Here is a 16,951-nt window from a genome sequence, read left to right as displayed (position 1 = left end):
TAATTATATGTTAAGTGTTCCATGTATACAATGTGGAGGGGGGGGGGCGACTCGGCAGAACACAAACCCAGCCGAATCACTGACTTCCTGTTCTTAAAACCAAGAACCACATTGGTGCAGTTAATTAGAGGGACAAAGCCTACAGGAGATAAACTCACAGGTAAAGCTAAGAGCCGCCACAGGGTCCTGCTAAAGGGGCCACGGCTTGAAGCCAAACAGGACGAAATAGCTCTGCTAACATCATTCCTCACTTATTCTACAGGAATCTACTGTAAAGCCGCATTAACCACTGACTTCAGAAAGGAGTCACCTGGGACACTGGCAGCCACAAGAGGGCGCTACCTCCTACCTTCTCTTAGGGGCAAAAAAAAAAAAAAAATCAAATTTATACCCTGTGATCAGCATAATAAGTCTCTCCCCAGCCTTCAACCCCCAAAAAAAGGACCCCATATGCTTAAGAGCACTCCAGGACAGAGCCCCCCCACAGGGGCAGGCCGTCGACAGGGAGGATATCCGTGCGAGGGACGGAATGTCTTACTTGCCTTGTGTTACATGTTGGCATGGCAGCAGTAGGTCAGTACTACTGAACAAATTATGAGCGAAGACTTAACGATCTTACAGGCCCCTAGCTGGGGACAAAGTGGGGAACAAAAATGAAAGAGCTGTAAGTATCAAAGCGGTAGCAGGGACTGCAAAAAAAATGTAAACACCAGGATACAAGCAGCGGTTTCCATTTCACCTGTCTATGGCACATTTACTGGCTTTGACGTGAAATACATTAACAGTTCTGCTGGATTCAAACTCTCTCCCCCCAGTGCTGCTTTGGTACAGCCTTCCTCTTGACTTGGATTACATGTGACTCACACTGGATAAGAAAGATTACGATGACAATCCGAAAAGGAGGAAAAAAATCAAAGAAAAACAAACTGACTGCACTTCTCACTTACCTTTCACTGAAACCGCGATCACTATCTTGTGGGCTGAGTCTTGCCATTTTTAACAGTTTAGGCTAAAGTGAGTGGGACACCGGAGCTCAAAATGTTACAATGCAGGGGTGGACGCAAAACGTTTTGCGATTAACTTTTGCAAAATAAATAGGTAAACTATTAAATGCCTGTATGGATTATGTCTATAATGGGCCGATTTCAGTGGGGTGGCGATATAGGAAGAAAAAAAAAAAATCATAAAAGATGCTAATGAGAAGTAGAAAATGTCTAAAATGTGACCCTTTCAACACTTTCAGAGTAAGACGACCTCATCTGTGCATGTTGTTATGGTAATATTATCCATCACTGACGTCATAACAGAATAGGGCATGGGGCACGATGTGAAAACTCCAGTGAAGCTGATAATCGTTCACCGGGAAAAAGGTCCGAAGTATTTTCTGCCTTTCGAGCGACACAGCAATGTAGGGAACGATTCTTCCGCAGCTCCCCATCGCTGTTAACGGGATGTGAAGTCATCGTTCTCAGTGTGCGGACATGGACGTGAGACACGGCACGTCTGCGAATACTGAAGCGTTTGGGGACTTGGTCGATCTCCCCCACATTTCAAGCACAGTCTATGGTAGTGTTTCCCAGCCCAGTCCTCGGGGGTACCCCCCCGGTCAGTCCACGTTTTTGCTTCCTCTCAGCACACCTGTACCAGGTATTCGGTGTTCCTGATTGGCTGGGAGCTAGGAGGGAGCGAAAATGTGGACAGTCGGCGGTTCCCCGAGGACTGGGATTGGGCAAACACAGGTGTACGGCAATGTGGAGGTATTCGTCAGTTAGGTGACGCGCAGATGACTCGATTTTAAATTTTCATGCAGCAAAACGACGCGGCTGATTCATCCGACTAACACTCAGCAATTAACCCGATATACAAATATTCCAGGGTACCCAGCAACAGGCAGCACAGGGACTGGCTACGTGACTGGTTTGGCAAGCCGCCAGCTGTAAGGCACGTTTCCCAAAGCCTTTGTTGCTAATAAGGTTATTTGCTAACAACATTAGATAACAACTGAATGGTTCCAACTATGCAAGTCGATAACATGAGGTTTTGGGAAACGTACCTTTTACATTAGCGGGGTCTCAATATCTTCATAATTTACAGCTGGATAAACAATGAGCGTAATGTAACTGTCAACTCATTACCTACATGTCTAATAAATGTTTAATAAATCCCATGAATATCTTTAAAAAAAAAAAAAAAAAACCTCAAATGTGCGGCTATTTTCAGCAGCTAGCTTTAAACATGATGCTGACATTTGACCCCCCAGTATCTTGTAATGAATTTTAAGCGGTGAGGTAACTTTGACAGGCTTTCTTTTCCTACTAATCAGTTACACAGAGACGAGTGTTTATTTTATGTATGTATGTGCGTGCGCGTGCGTGCGTGCGTGCGTGTGCGTGTGTGTGCATGCCTGCTTGAGTTCCACGTGCAGCAGTGGGACAGAAACACAGGAGGGTTGTGGGTCGGCTCCCCGGCGACAGAGACTGAGGGCGGGGTACCTGATCGTCACTGAGATAGTTGGGCAGGCCTCCGACAAAGAGCTTGTGTGGCGAGTCTGGAACCACGGTGGAGACGACCCCTGCAGACAGAGCGGCACGGCGCCCAAAGCCGGCCGATCACAGCAAACCGTCAACATGCCGGATAATGACCACGAGCAAACGGCGCGAGTGAAATAAGCCAACTTCAAATCAGTATGACGTCGTTATCTCCTATATAATATCAGATAAATGTAACTCCAGCAAAAAAATACCTAAATACTGGGGCAGTTTGACGACTGTTTTTTGTCTCTCCCATCTTGCTCTCCATGGGAGATGCTGACACATGCAGCACCAGTCAAAAGTATGGACACACCTGCTCTTAATGCATTTGTCTCTATTTTAGCTGTTATTCACCTTATAGTAAAAGGCCTTTGGGCATGGAAGTTATGCATATGAAGTACTGCAAAGACAAAATTTTTGTCTCTTCAAAATAGGAGCCATTGGCTTCGATGACAGCATTGCGGACTCAACCAGCTAACATATGTACCCACCTGGACCGTTTCTCCAACAGTCCTCGAGTTTCCACAAGTTCTGCGCGCAAGCTGGCTACCTTACTCTTACTCTCATCCAACTGATCCCAAACCAGCTCTATAGAGTTTAGGTTGGGGGGCTGTGGGGACCATCTCTTTCCTAGTTCACAAGGTAATAAGCTACTTGCATAACCTTCAAGGTGGGCTTTGGGTCATTATCTTGCTGAAAAACAAGTCATTTTCAGTAGGTGTGTCCAGAATTTTTAACTAGAATAGGAGCCAGCAACCCTAGAACAATTTGGGGGTTAGGGTCCTTGCTCAAGGGCCCAGTGGTGAAATCACTCTGCCAACCCTGCCAACCAGCAACCTTCTTTTCATGGGCAAACATCACAGAGCCACACAACACCCCTATGTTAACAGTAAGAAGTGAGTGACTGAGCTGTGTGTGTGTGTGTGTGGCTCAGCTGGTTAGGATGCCAGCGTTATCATCAGAAGATCACTGGTTCACATCACTGGTGATCACACCACTGGGCCGGCGAGTTTGCTCTAGGGACAGGCTGACCCTGATTTCTCAAAAAAAAAAAAAAAAAAAAAAACATTCTTCACTTTGGATAAAACTGTCTGCTAAATATTTACAACATTAAGTAAATAAAAGTGAAAGTCTCCCTCTTTATATGACAAGACATCCGCAGCTTGCGAAGGACAGTCAGTCCGTAACGAGTACAAAAAACTGGCCTTGCCGATCGGCTCTTCAAAGGTAAATAAAGATTAAGGTTATGACGGCGACAAGCAAAACGGACCTGGTACGTGGAAGGCGGGCTGCTCTGAGATGCCAGGCAGGGGGCGATAGTCGTGGGGCCGCCTGATTTTTAACGACTGACCCTGGAAAATGATGCCGTCGAAGGCCATTGCCTGCGTGGTCTCATCCACGGACCGAAACTAGGGCAGAACGAAGAACGTCGTTAATCAGGGAAGGCTGCGGTCTCCGCCTGGACACAGCAGCCATTAGGCAGGAAAGACTCTTACTTCAAGGAAGGCAAAGTTCTTGTCCTGGTTTATCTGAACAGCGAGGACGGGATTGGTGGGACCTTGACATAAGCCAGCCAATCGCATCTGGGTATTGAAGAAATCCGCCATGGCCTCCTAAAAAGACAGGCAGACACACTGAATGAAGACAGGCAGACGTCTGAAGACATCAAAACAGGCAAACGAGAAAAAAAATGACTGACAAGTCTAGTACATTTATCTATTTATTTTGCGGACACTTTCATCCAAAGCAACATACATTTCATTGAAGAAGCAGGACCAGACAGTTCCTAGAGCAAATAGTGCTTAAGGGCTGCGCTCGGGGGCCCAATGGTGAAATCACTCTGCTGCCCAAGGGATTTGAACCAACAACCTTCTTGTGACCGGCTCAGTGTCCTAACTCACTGAGCTACACATGACACCAGTATGCATGACAGAAGGCAACGCGGGACTTTGCCTGGACTCACCTCCGTCAGGCCGAAGGGGATGTTGCCGACATAAAGCCGCCTGGCCTGCCGGGTCATCTGGCTGCCGACCATCGGCACCTGGGTGGGCGTCACTGCCACGCCGCTGGTGGTGGATGTTGCCAGTAAAGCTATCGTGGGGATCTGCCCTGCAGCTGTGGGGAGGAGAAAGGGCTTCAAGACCCCAACCAGGGACGGCCAGAACATCCGGATCGTCGCCTTCATTTGCTTCTAACCCCTAGGTTTAAGCTCTCTTCACACTGTCTGAAATCATCCCAAGTGTTATTCCCTCTTTGACCAGCAGGGGGGAGGAGGGCACTCCAGAATAAATGCTTTCATTGCAACCAATATACCATAACCTTGCAATACTGAACTAGCACACATGGAAGCGTCGCATCCAAACCTTGCATTGCCTTGTACTGCATGGGGGTGATGTGCTCGAATCCCGGAGGGGGAACATCCCAGTACTTGTATGTCCTTTTCTTACGGCTTCTCCGAGGAGAGTAGCTGCCCAAACACAAAACAGAAGGTTGTTTTCCCCAAACAATACAGTGTAAACACTCAGAATCTGGCAAAAACAAACAGATGGCAGAATGTTTACATTTAACTTTGGATCGCAGGCAGTTTAAGGTCATGAGGGTGTGACCATGCGCCACTTTTTAGGCTGGCTTTGAGGTCCCATCGCTATGGCGGGGGCTACTTATAAACGCCAGTTAAAATTTAATATGGGTACAGTCCCCCTTCCCACCACGAAGAAACCAATTGGTTGATTGTGAAAGAAACTTGTTAAGAGGCCTCAAACCATGCTAGATATCAGCTTCAGTGCCTGTAACCGGGACCGTGAGGGGGGGTACCTGTGCTTCTTGTGCTCGCGTGAGCTGCTCCGTCGGTCACGACCCTTGCGGTCGCGGCTGCTGCTGCGCTTCTCGTGACTCCGCCCCCTGGAGTCCTTGCTCCAGCGGCGGTGCTTCTCGCCACGGCTCAGAGACCGGCTGCGGCTACGCTTCTTGTGTCGCTCCTTCTCCCGCTCTGGGGGACGACACCGTGGTACCAGTGAGACGGTGGGCGGAGCGACATGACTGCCCCCCTACCATCCATTTCGATAAATCCAAGATGTGTAACTCAGAGGGATTATGAATGTGTGTCCGGATGGTTGTGGGTTTGAAGCCCATGAGTCACAGAGTAATCATATTACCAACTTCCCTGGGGTGCTGGATGCTGACTGACCCAGCGCTATGCCTTAAAAGTCACTTACGGAGACCAAGATGTGGTACGGGGTCTAACTCCCCAGTTTCCTCACCAGAATGAAGCACCTCCATTCAATTCACATATTCAATCACACCCTCCTGAAACAAACACACCCATCTCTCAATGGCTAATAATTTCAAGGGCACAAGGACATCCCCTTGAATGTCAGTCTGTTGTGAAACAATAAAAACATAACCAGACTAATTAATGATATAGGAGCACAGTGGTGAGTACAGTTGCCTCACGCCTCCGAGTCTGGAGGCCTGAATTTTGCCTCTGCTCTCTGTATGGGGAATTTGCCTGGAATAGGCTCCAGGGGAGCCTGACTAAGATAACTGGTTGGACGATGGATGGGTAATTAATATCGTTTCAATCTGACAGACAGCACTTTATTAAACTAGCAATAAAATATCACCTTTCTATCCCAGCAGGTCCTTCATATAGAAGCTTAAATAAATCCCTGAAGGTGCAGTTTTCAGTGAAGCATTTAAACGCAGGTGCTGCTCGAGGAATCAGCTTCATGCATCAGTTATAACAGCGTTACGGTAATGCACCGCTGCAAAAGTACAGACACGGAGCGGCCAATGCATCTTACGTAAATCGGTAATAACCAATTACCGCAATCGCAGGCATAGTCAGAGCGCAGATATGAATGACTGGAACTGCTAGTTTATCAAACACGGCGGCACTTAGTGCTCGTCTAGCCGAATCAGGTCGTTTCGAATGACATTTTAGTGATTTAGTGATAAGGAGCTGATATGACAAGATTGCCATTTGATAGGTACATAAATCAATCCTACTTTCGACTCCGTTGTAACGCATGTTGTATATTTCAGTTGCGTTAGTATGGCTTAAGTTTATTCAGTTTACTGGATTCTCTGCACTTTAATGAAGTTATATGTGTATTGTTATATAACTGTACATCATTGTTAGTTACTGCTATCCGCTGTAAAGGTAGATACAGGTGCAAGACTTTGCAATAACGACCTAAAAGCAGTTGTTATGATTCCAGGGAACGCGGCTGATTTTTAGAGTCTATACATCATGAAGAAACGGCGATCGTGTGAGAAAGACTTATTCTGTACGGATGACAGGGCCAGCATTTCGGACCCAAGGGAAAGGCTATTGTGCATCGGAAAGAGACAAAATCATATCATTATATAGAAAACTCGTCGTAGTATTTAAAAACCAAGTAACTAACACTGTTATTAAGTGCGGACTTTAAATCAAGTGGTCGCGGTCGTTTTTATTTGCATAAAACTTTAAACGTGATCTTGAAAATATAACGCTTGCAACAAACATCCATGCATAGTGTGTTACTGCGAATGAAAATACGCGGGTCACAATTTATGATCCAAGTGTATAATGGTAAATAATTAAATAAATAAAACCGCAGGCTTTCACATCGAGTGCACCCCAATAACGTTTCATTGAAATGTCCATGTTATGTACGCCGGGCACTGATGGATGCAGGCCTAGCGATCTCTATAACAATGCCAAGCAAAGAATGTCACTGATTTACCAAAGCGGTCAGTTTTCGGGGATCCTGCGGCAGCTGGGAGAAGAAGAATCGGGCAGGTTTCAGAATCGGCGAGCGCTCGGATAAAAGGCACCGATTTCCCAGCCGCGCTTTTCTTTTCGGAACCAGCAGAAGTGCCCTCCGCACCATCCTCGGCGCTAGGACACGCCGGCCACTTTATTACCCTAAAACAGGGAGCATACACCGATCTTCAAAGCCAAACTTACCTTGCCGATTTTCGCTTAACTGCTTCTCAAACTCATCGAAATCGGACATTTTTCAGTCCGTACTAAAGACGTATTGCAAAATAAGCAGAGGTCCAACAGTAGGCCTTTGAATGGGCTACAGGCTGCATTGGGTTCTGCTGCTTTTTCTTCCGAGTCGCCTGCCCCTCCTCCCCCGAAGTCATCGGCTCTTCCTCGGTTGTATCACACACAGGTTCGGAAACATTCGATGCGCATTACCGTCCCCTCCTGCACTGGAGGGTTAAGGACAACGTGATTATATCGAACCAAAATTGAAATGTGCAAGTTGACTTTCCTAGTTATACGTCTTCATTTTTATTCTGGGTTTAACAACCATGAGTTTATGACGTATTTTACATGATTAGTTGGCGACTGGACCTTATTGTTTATATCTCTTATTAAGGATCCATCCATCCATACATCAATTATCAAAACCACACACTTACAATCCGAGTCTAGTTTCATATGCTGCGCTGCTGAGCGACCCGCAGAATATTATGCATGAGTACAAGTCACAAGCCCCGTTTCCACTAACACGGGGCCGGTTCTAGCTTGGTGCCTTTTGAGACCGAGGCAAAAAGATGCAGACTCTCCCCGTCGGGGAATCGAACCCCGGTCTCCCGCGTGACAGGCGGGGATACTCACCACTATACTAACGAGGAGATGTACGCGCACTACTTTTACATCTTCAAGATAAACAGCGGATGACTACTAACATTTGCGAGTAATCAATGACTGAGCTTCATGTCATGACCATGGTGCTCAAGAGAAGAAAAAATACATAATGTACGTCCACTGATACCAGAACAACCATATAGCTTTATACTAAGACGATGATTAAACGGAAAATTCCTTTACAAAACACTGCCACAAAATCATAGTTTCGCAATATTACATCGTGCAACGGGACACAGTGTAAGTACGTGAAGTCGGTAATTAAATCAAGAAAAAAAAGTGAGAGGAAAAGAATACTTTTCTATTATCATATTTTTCTAACTGGCCAAACTGAGTCATATTTTGATTATACACACTAACAGAAAAACAGTGCAAATCTCCGGTAGTCCGTTTCACTTGCGCTCCGCTATGGGGCAGTAACAAGCAGAGCTTAAGTGTGGAAGGAAAAAAAAAACACAGGACAGCATCAATCCCAACTTCACAAACGCCGGAGATCGAGATGCTGTAAGCATGACAATTAACATCTTTATCCAAGGGAACAGCTGCAAGACACAGATGCCGCGCCTAACAAAGGTAGGATCGATTCCGAAGTTCAGGCATTTACAGACGCGGACTCTTCTGGAGTTGATTTTTTTCGGGAGATACGCATCAACTTCAAAAGTATGAACCGCATTATATCTATATCTGTTATGACGTTGTAGCTATTGATACTGATGCATCACAAAAATAATTTAAATGTTTTTTCATTCTGACATATGTTCGTTCGGACGAGGATTTTATTATATGAGATAAGTTTTAAATGAAAACTTTTTTTAATCTATATGATTAATTCTCGAATCTAAGCCAGACTTCACATAAATCATTCATTCATAAATATAATGGAACATACAACATCCAGGTATCCATGAAATTTATGATCAGGCTATACGTTTGTGATAACAACAAAACAACACAACATGTATATTTACAATATATGGGCCTATTGTTTAATATTGCCTCCAAATTATAGCCAGACAATAACGCAATAGGCCGACATCAAACTATTTTCATGTAAAACAAAAGTGCTGGCAGTTTGCTTGTGCTTACAGACCCCGCCTTGAGCCCATCCAGAAAGATCCCAAAAATAACCGACAAGCAAAGGTTGTAACAATCTGAGCATGTTTAGTTTAATGTAATCAGGAGCCGAATTAATAACGCGAATAAATGATCAAACCGAAAGTCTGTAGTCGGGAATATCCGATAACGTCTTTGACGTGCAGTTAAGATAGTCAGAGGAAAAACCTTGTAGTTTACTTATATATATGCCTAAATATATGAGTGTGTCTCTCCGGTGATTTAATGATGAATATAACGATTACATATCAAATCACACATTAAGCAATTATTATATTACTAGGTTGAACGTTTTCACTATGTCTGTCGTCACCTTGATTTCACGATTTTGACTATTCTTCTTATCCCAGATTGAACAAGTCATTGTGGCGATGCAAGATCCCGACATGGGGATAAAGATGAAGAATCAAAGACTGTTAATCACAGTGATTCCACATGCGATGACAGGTGCACGATACATATTTTACTTTTTAAAAATAATTTTTCATGCCGCCCGGGTTGTCTTACACCCGGCCGTGCAGTGTCCCGGGGGCCGGGTCCTAATGGTCATTTAAGCCCTTCACAGGAAAGCCCATACATCGGCGGTCTTCGGGAATCCTGTGCATTAAGACTGTCATCGATCTCCTTGCGCTCATATTTATTTATGTAATTTATTTATCGAGTTCAGCGTTTTTGATTTATGACGGCTTAATGCATTTCTCGACTCTAACTAGATGCCTTCCTCGCTATGCCTTCCCAGGAAATGATATCGTGGAGTGGCTAATTCAGAAGTACTCCATCATGGAAGAAGGTAGGGCCGAGAAGTATGTAGGGAAGCGTTACCTGGTGCTCTTATGTGAGGTTAATCGATTGTTTTTTTCCCTTCGTGACGACGATGGCGCCCCTGCTGGCGAAAGACGTCATCAGGTTTTTTTTTTTTTGTAATAAAATAACAGAAATAAACGAGTCTTTTGAATAATAAATACAAATGAAGTAATAGAATTTGTCATCCATACAACAGATTAGCCTAGCTGCATTTATGTGTAAGCATATGCAATTCACGTGTCTGACAGAAGCATGTTCTGTTCCATTGATATTGCTGAGCCTGTGAATTAATAAATGTCAGAATTGAGCTTGTCCATAACATAGACACCCCATTCGCCTGAAGCTTTTGGGATTTTCTTCCCCTGGCGTCAATTTATCTGCTGAATTATTTATCTTTCTGCTGAGAGGCTATTAGTACAAATAATCTGTAGGCCAGTCCCGAGTCGCGCCGCTACGCATGCTGAGCTGTACGGTTTGATAGTCCCGATGCAAACTTCGCTGATAGCCAGAGGCAGTCAGTCATGCCTGGAGAAATATCGCTATCCGTCTCCCTCATTATGCACTTCTGCAAGACGCTGTTGTCCTGAATTCCCGGGCGATGCAGATGAGGTTTTAAATAGCAAGGGAGCAGATTTCCCTGATTTACAGCCCAGATTGGAAAAGAAGTCGGAATGGAAAGGAGGGGACTTTTAGGCAGTAGATGGCAGATGCATTAACAGACTTGAATGGGCAAAAAACCTGTTGCCCCGGTAAGCAGTTACCCCTCCCTGTAAACACTAGGCTTCCCCCTAGCAGCGCTGTTGCTGCGCCGGTCTGAAACCCCCGGGAGCGCCTGACTGCCAATGGCCGCGGAGGCAGCCGGAAAGTGGAAAGTCCCAATTACTCGTAATTAATTATAGTTCCGATGAGGAATGCACCATCCCCGCGGCTTATTCTGTGCACCATGTCAACGTTTTTTCCAGTTACTTGCTATACCGTAAAATAAAATATAATATGCCTACTCAGTTTCTAGTTATCGTGTGTTCTACTGTATTCCACTGACAAAAATTTAGAGAATTACTATGCCTAAATCTGGGCTACGAGTAGTGGATTTGTTTGAGCTTTGAGTAGTTTACGTGGAAATGAGTGACCACTTTGTGTGTTTTCAGAGGCACTTCATGTGGGGAATCTGATCGTGAAGCACGGCTACATTTACCCCCTAAAGGACCCCAGGACGCTCGTCCTGGGGCCCGACGAGACGCCGTATCGCTTCCAGGTAACCTAAAACCACGGTTTCTTCAGATGGAGGGCAGCGCGAGAGGGTGGTGGCCATGTGGGGGGGCACGCATATCGAAACTATTCGTTGGAGAGACTGCGGAATTACCGTGTAGGACAGTATTTCTCAATCTGGTCCGGGCTCCAGAGCTGAGAGGGTGCAAAAACGTAGACTGTCTGGTAGGGAGCTGGGAGGGAGCAAAAACGTGGATCATCTGTGTGTCGCCGAGGACCGGATTGGGAAACACTGATGTATGAGAACCAATGCCAGTTAAAGTAGCAAAATGCCTTCCACCCGCCTTGTCCCTGACATGTTAAATCACAAAGCACCTTTGTCACGCTGCTTCTGAATAGTTTCAAATGACAGCATCTCCTTTTTGCTAGACTCCGTACTTCTGGAGCTCTCAGCAGTGGCCAGCCTCCGAGCTAGATTACGGTGATTACCAATTATTAATCATGTGCTCGCCTATTACATCATTACTTCCCTTTACTAGAATAATAGAAAAACACAGTTTCTTGCCATGTCTTTCTTTTGCTCTTCTAAAGCGATTTATTTGACTAAGAAGAATATCAGAAAGCAAGGGCAGCTGATAGACTATGAAAAGGTAAGAGAAAATTTTTATTTATGTACATTTCAATGCTATTCTTATTCGCTGGTCTGAAGCATTGCTTGATGAGATCATGTGATAGCTGAATGCTCATGGGAGTTTTACTTACACAAAATATTATGAGGGTAGAAGGAAAAATGATTGGTTCAGAGAGATAACCAATTAGATTGTACATGAGGTGGATCCGAGCAACTAGAGGAGGCAGGAGCAACCAATCAGATGTCTTGGTCCTGCCTCCTCTGCAATCTGATTGGTTATCTATCCGAACCAATCATTTTCCTTCTGCCCTCAGAACATTTTTGTGTAAGAAAACCTCCCACCAATTATGCACATAGTAGGATCGCACATAGACATCCACCAACTTGCCGCCATGTTGCGTCAGGGTCAACGCATTTTAGGTTCTCATCAGTAAGAGGGTTTGTGAATCCGACACTGCCAGCTGATATCCTGGGAGGGGTTCGGCCTGTGAGTCATAACGTGAACCCATGCAGCAACGCAGCCAGCCGTGCGACCTGGCAATGTCGCATTTAAACATCGTCTCCGCAGGACAGCTACAACATGTTGCACAAACGGATCAACCACACCTGGGACTTCGTGGTGATGCAGGCGAAGGAGCAGCTCAGGTAAACCCCACCCCAGCCCGGGAATACTGTCGCATCGAGCTATGAAATCAATTTCATAAATGCACACAAGGGGACAGATGAGAATGGATGAATAAATCTCGTATTAAGAGGATGATGATGTTACCTAAATTAAAAAGTAACATGGTGTGTGGTCATAATTTCCCTCCTATCTGTTAAATCAGACCTCAGCCTAAACACTAGAGTCGGAAATCCATTTCTAAGTGAAAAAGGAAACAGAAAAATGAAAACCCTACCTTGCAGTTCAGTGATTACCGCTATATGCTAATTACCCAGTATGCTTTCTGACTCTCCATCGACTGCTCTGCTCCTACCAGGGCAGCCAAACAGAGGCGCAAGGCGGACCGCATCGTGCTGGAATGTCAGGAACAGGCCTACTGGCTCGTCAACAGACCGCCAGTAAGCACCTCCCCCGAAACCCCTGACTCCCTACATCTGCCCCGGCGAAAACCCAGTATGCTGTGATTAGAGTAAAGCACACACTGGGTAAACCTGAACTCAATGCACCTTGGCAGCTCGAATATCGCCTCAGGCTGGGGGCGATTCTAGGATTTTTTTGAGGTTGTGGGGCAGAGTGGTGGCTCTGGGCCTAGGGATCTGTGCAAGCAAGTGGAAGGTTGTTGGTTCAAATCCTGTGAATGCCCAGAGTGATTCTACTCCGTTGGGCCTTTCAGCAAGGGCCTTAACCTGCAATTGCTTTGTCCTGGGTATGACATTAATCTACATGCAGGCCTGTTAGGAGATCCTTCAACTTACAGGGGAAACTTGGCAGGATTGGCAGGAAGGCATAGGCAGGGTCCCATTCCCCCACAGAGAGCTGGGGGGTTGTGCAGTTCTCTCCCACGACAACGGGTTTGTTCAATGAAGGAAGGCAAAGGAAACATCTGTAAGGACATATGGAACATTTCCGGTATAATTTTCGATCTCCGTCATCTCCAGAGCATTGAGCTCAGCAAAATTCACGGGGGGGGGGGGGGGGGGGGGGAGTTTTATCTTCGTTAAGTAAGACACACAGAGTGTCCTCCATGCATACTTTGTGGGGGAGGAATATATCACTTCAGGCCTGATAACCCACTACTGCTTCAGTGTGATCATGAAATATTTACTTAGCTGGGAAGAAGCCTATGTTCTGTGGGACGAGAGCTTTCAGAAGACAGACAGGACAGCAGGCTGCGGGGAATGAGCAACTGCACCCTCGCTGAGTGTAATTTGGAGTTCATGAATAACACAGGAGAGTGGAGAATGAAAGTGTGGGACAGGAGCAGAGTGTGGTGTGTATCTGGCTTAATCCCGGCCGTCACTAGGGCCCCTTTCTGCTGGGTGCGCAGCATCTCTCAGGGCTAATAAGCATCAGCGTTTATGTGGGCCATTATCCCCATCCGGGGGCGGCATCAGGAGGTGGGAATGGCAGCCACGCAGCTGCGGATCACATCCTAAATTCAGCTTATTTTGCAGATGTACCTTTTATTGAGACTAGAGCAGTTGGGGGTTTAGGGACTTCTCTCAGGGGTCCAGTGGTGATGTCACTCTGCTGACTGTGGGATTTAAACCGGCAACCTTCCAGTCATAGGCGGCGACTGCCAACCCGCTCAGCCACACACCACCTTCATTGATGAAACCCACCGTTTTGACGCCAATTAGACGGAAACACAGTTGAGCCAAAAAACCACGCAGCGTAGGGCCCCCCAGTCAGGTGCTGCTCGTGTTTAAAAGGCAGGGACGCTCTGCACTCTGGTACGGCCAGGTGGACGGGGGAAGCTGGGGGGGGGGGGGGGATTAAAACCAGCAAATGACAAAATGGCCGCTTCCTGCCTCCTTTCTCTTTGCCGAGAAACACGAGACGCATCGCTAAGACTGGTGATGCTTGGATCTGGGAGAGAGGAGTGCGAAGGGACTGGGAGACGGCCTGAAGCTAAAATGCAGACATGCTGTGTTTGCGTCTCCCCCCCCACCACCCCCCCACTTGTTGGGCCTTTTAAACGAGCTGGAAGAGGATCCCACCTCCGGAATACCGGATCCATTATCTGACCTCTATTCCTGCGGCTCAGGCTTAATGCTGCATGTTAGCGGAGAGATAATGGATGTAATTGCAAATAGCAGCGTAATAATTTGCCAAATAGTCTCTCTGCTGTTAAGTCCTGAGCTGATCTGAAGCACTTTAATTGGGATTTAAGGAAACCATGTTAAATCAGATTGCATTCAGTATCGACATTTGGTTAGTTTATTCTGTAAAGCAGGGTACCCCAGTCCTGATCATGGATACTGTGTCACCGACTGGCCCTCCAGGACCGAATGGTCCTTTTGGAAAGCTGTCACACTGTCCCCTACTGGGCAGTGTCGCCATGGGCTGTACCCAGTGGCATCATGGGAAATGTGACCAGTAGTGCTAAGGGGTATTAATGCAGCGTTAGACCGGCGTCAGTCTGCTTGAGAGAAACGAGCTCACTCTTCATCTGAAGTTCAGCTAAGGATTTCTCACCCTCTGATTTTCTGCAGCCGGGAACATTCAGCGTTCAAGAACAAGGCCCTGAGCGAAGGAACCGGCACAACTCCCGAGTCCAGCTGGTCTGAGCTTTTTATTAAGCATATACATTTTTTCCGTAATGCCAGTACCTGCTGTTTATCGCCTCTGTCAGTCACAGGACCGGATCCGGGCAAACAAGAGAGCCGCTCGGGGCCTAGATAAGATCAAAGTCATGAAGAAAAAATATGTATATTAATATCTATATATATATGGCAGCTATAGGCAGAATAGGCTGTTGCCTTGGGCCCCCAAATTACCCAAGGAAGTGAAGTGATAATCAGTGTTTTTGGTGGGAGGGCATCCGAGGGAAGCTCGTGTGTGAGTGTGACAGCACTTCGTTGTGCTCATCTTTCTGTCTCACTTCTTCCTCACTTCCTGCTCTCGTTTTCCATGCTAACGTAAGTACGTCAGCAGTCCCACAATACATACTCGTAATAGTGCTATATTATTCATGGTTTCTAGACTGGATGTCTGCTTAGTAAAGCCAGGAGCTGAGTGTGAGCAGAATTCCTACTGTCTGATTCCTTGCATGTGATTCGCTCGTGGGAGTTTTACCCTCACAAAAATGTTCTGAGGGCAGAAGGAAAAATGATTGGTTCAGAGAGATAACCAATTAGATTGTAGAGGAGGTGGGTCTAAGGAACTAGAGGAGGCAGGAACAAGACATCTGATTGGTTGACCCCCCCCCCTCCTCTAGTTGCCTGTATCCACCACTTCTACAGTCTGATTGGTTATCTCTCTGAACCAATGAACCTTGTGCCCTCAGAACATTTTTGCGCAAGTAAAACTCCCATAAACATGTGGCTTATATCATGTTTAGAGACGGTTTTGTTTCTTCCTTCTTTACAGAACAGAACGCGGACTACTACAAAAGAGAGGTAAGCCTGAAAGAATTTAGAGTGAACCTATTTCAGCTGATGGGATGGTTGCCAAGAACAACCAAAGAGGGTGATTAAGTGGGCTCTTAAGAATGCTGTCATAAGAAAATTGCTTCGGAAGGATCTACATCTGTGTTGTCGTTTTCTTTGTTGGCTCTCAGATATTGACAAATTCTGTTTAAAGGTACAACAGCATGGCTCTTATCAGGGCTTGGATGTGTACCATGCTGTGCCTTTTTTCTGACTCTTATATTCCCCGTGTGATTTTTCATGGCTCCCGACACCAGATTGAACACATCAGGAAATCCCTGGGCCGCTCGAGGGTCAAGTCCTCCATCTGCCTGGAAAGGTTGGATAACAGCCTCCCCCACCTACCCCCCCCCAACACCTGTGATTCAGCCTCAGTCCCAGCATAGCTGGGGGACCACTGGTTCGACACCAGTCCACATTAGTCCCTAACTGGGGGATATCTCTGGGTATTCTGTATACTGTGCCTCTGATTGGTGGGGGGGGGGATCTATTTCATGTTAATTCTGACAAAAATGCTGGGGACTGCTCTTTGTGAAAATCTAACCTCGTTATTTCGTTCTTTCGTCCATCTGCCCATCCATCTTTCACCATAAATCTCAGAGTCACACATATCCTGGATTAATGATGCCTAACTAATATTGAAACCGGTTGACTATTAAACTGAATTGAACTGTATTTAACTGCAAATAATTACTTAATATTGATCAGAAGGTCGCCGGTTCAAGCCTGGCTTCAGCACACTTGTGGGTCCTTGAACAAGGCCCTTAACCCCCAGGTTCCTGGGAGCCTCTACGGGCAGCTGCCCTTTGCTACCAAGCTTTCTCTCACCTATGGAGAGCAAGATGGAGGAGATGAAAAGAGAATTTCCTTATAGGGTTCAATGACGTATAATCATTTCGTCACCATTTCGAGCTCCAGTTT

General features: G+C 46.1%; 1 non-coding gene across 1 annotated transcript; it reads right to left on the bottom strand.

The window, feature by feature from the left end:
• Nucleotides 1–8,093: 8,093 nt before the first annotated feature.
• On the bottom strand, nucleotides 8,094–8,165 carry trnad-guc (transfer RNA aspartic acid (anticodon GUC)). The gene has a single exon. It is a non-coding gene; the product is annotated as a tRNA-Asp (tRNA).
• Nucleotides 8,166–16,951: the final 8,786 nt, after the last annotated feature.

The sequence above is a fragment of the Brienomyrus brachyistius genome, unplaced genomic scaffold (genome assembly GCF_023856365.1).
Source record: "Brienomyrus brachyistius isolate T26 unplaced genomic scaffold, BBRACH_0.4 scaffold179, whole genome shotgun sequence".
Taxonomy (NCBI): Eukaryota; Metazoa; Chordata; class Actinopteri; order Osteoglossiformes; family Mormyridae; genus Brienomyrus; species Brienomyrus brachyistius.
The sequence above is the reverse complement of the archived record's forward strand: the minus strand, read 5'-3'. Positions and strand labels throughout refer to the sequence as shown.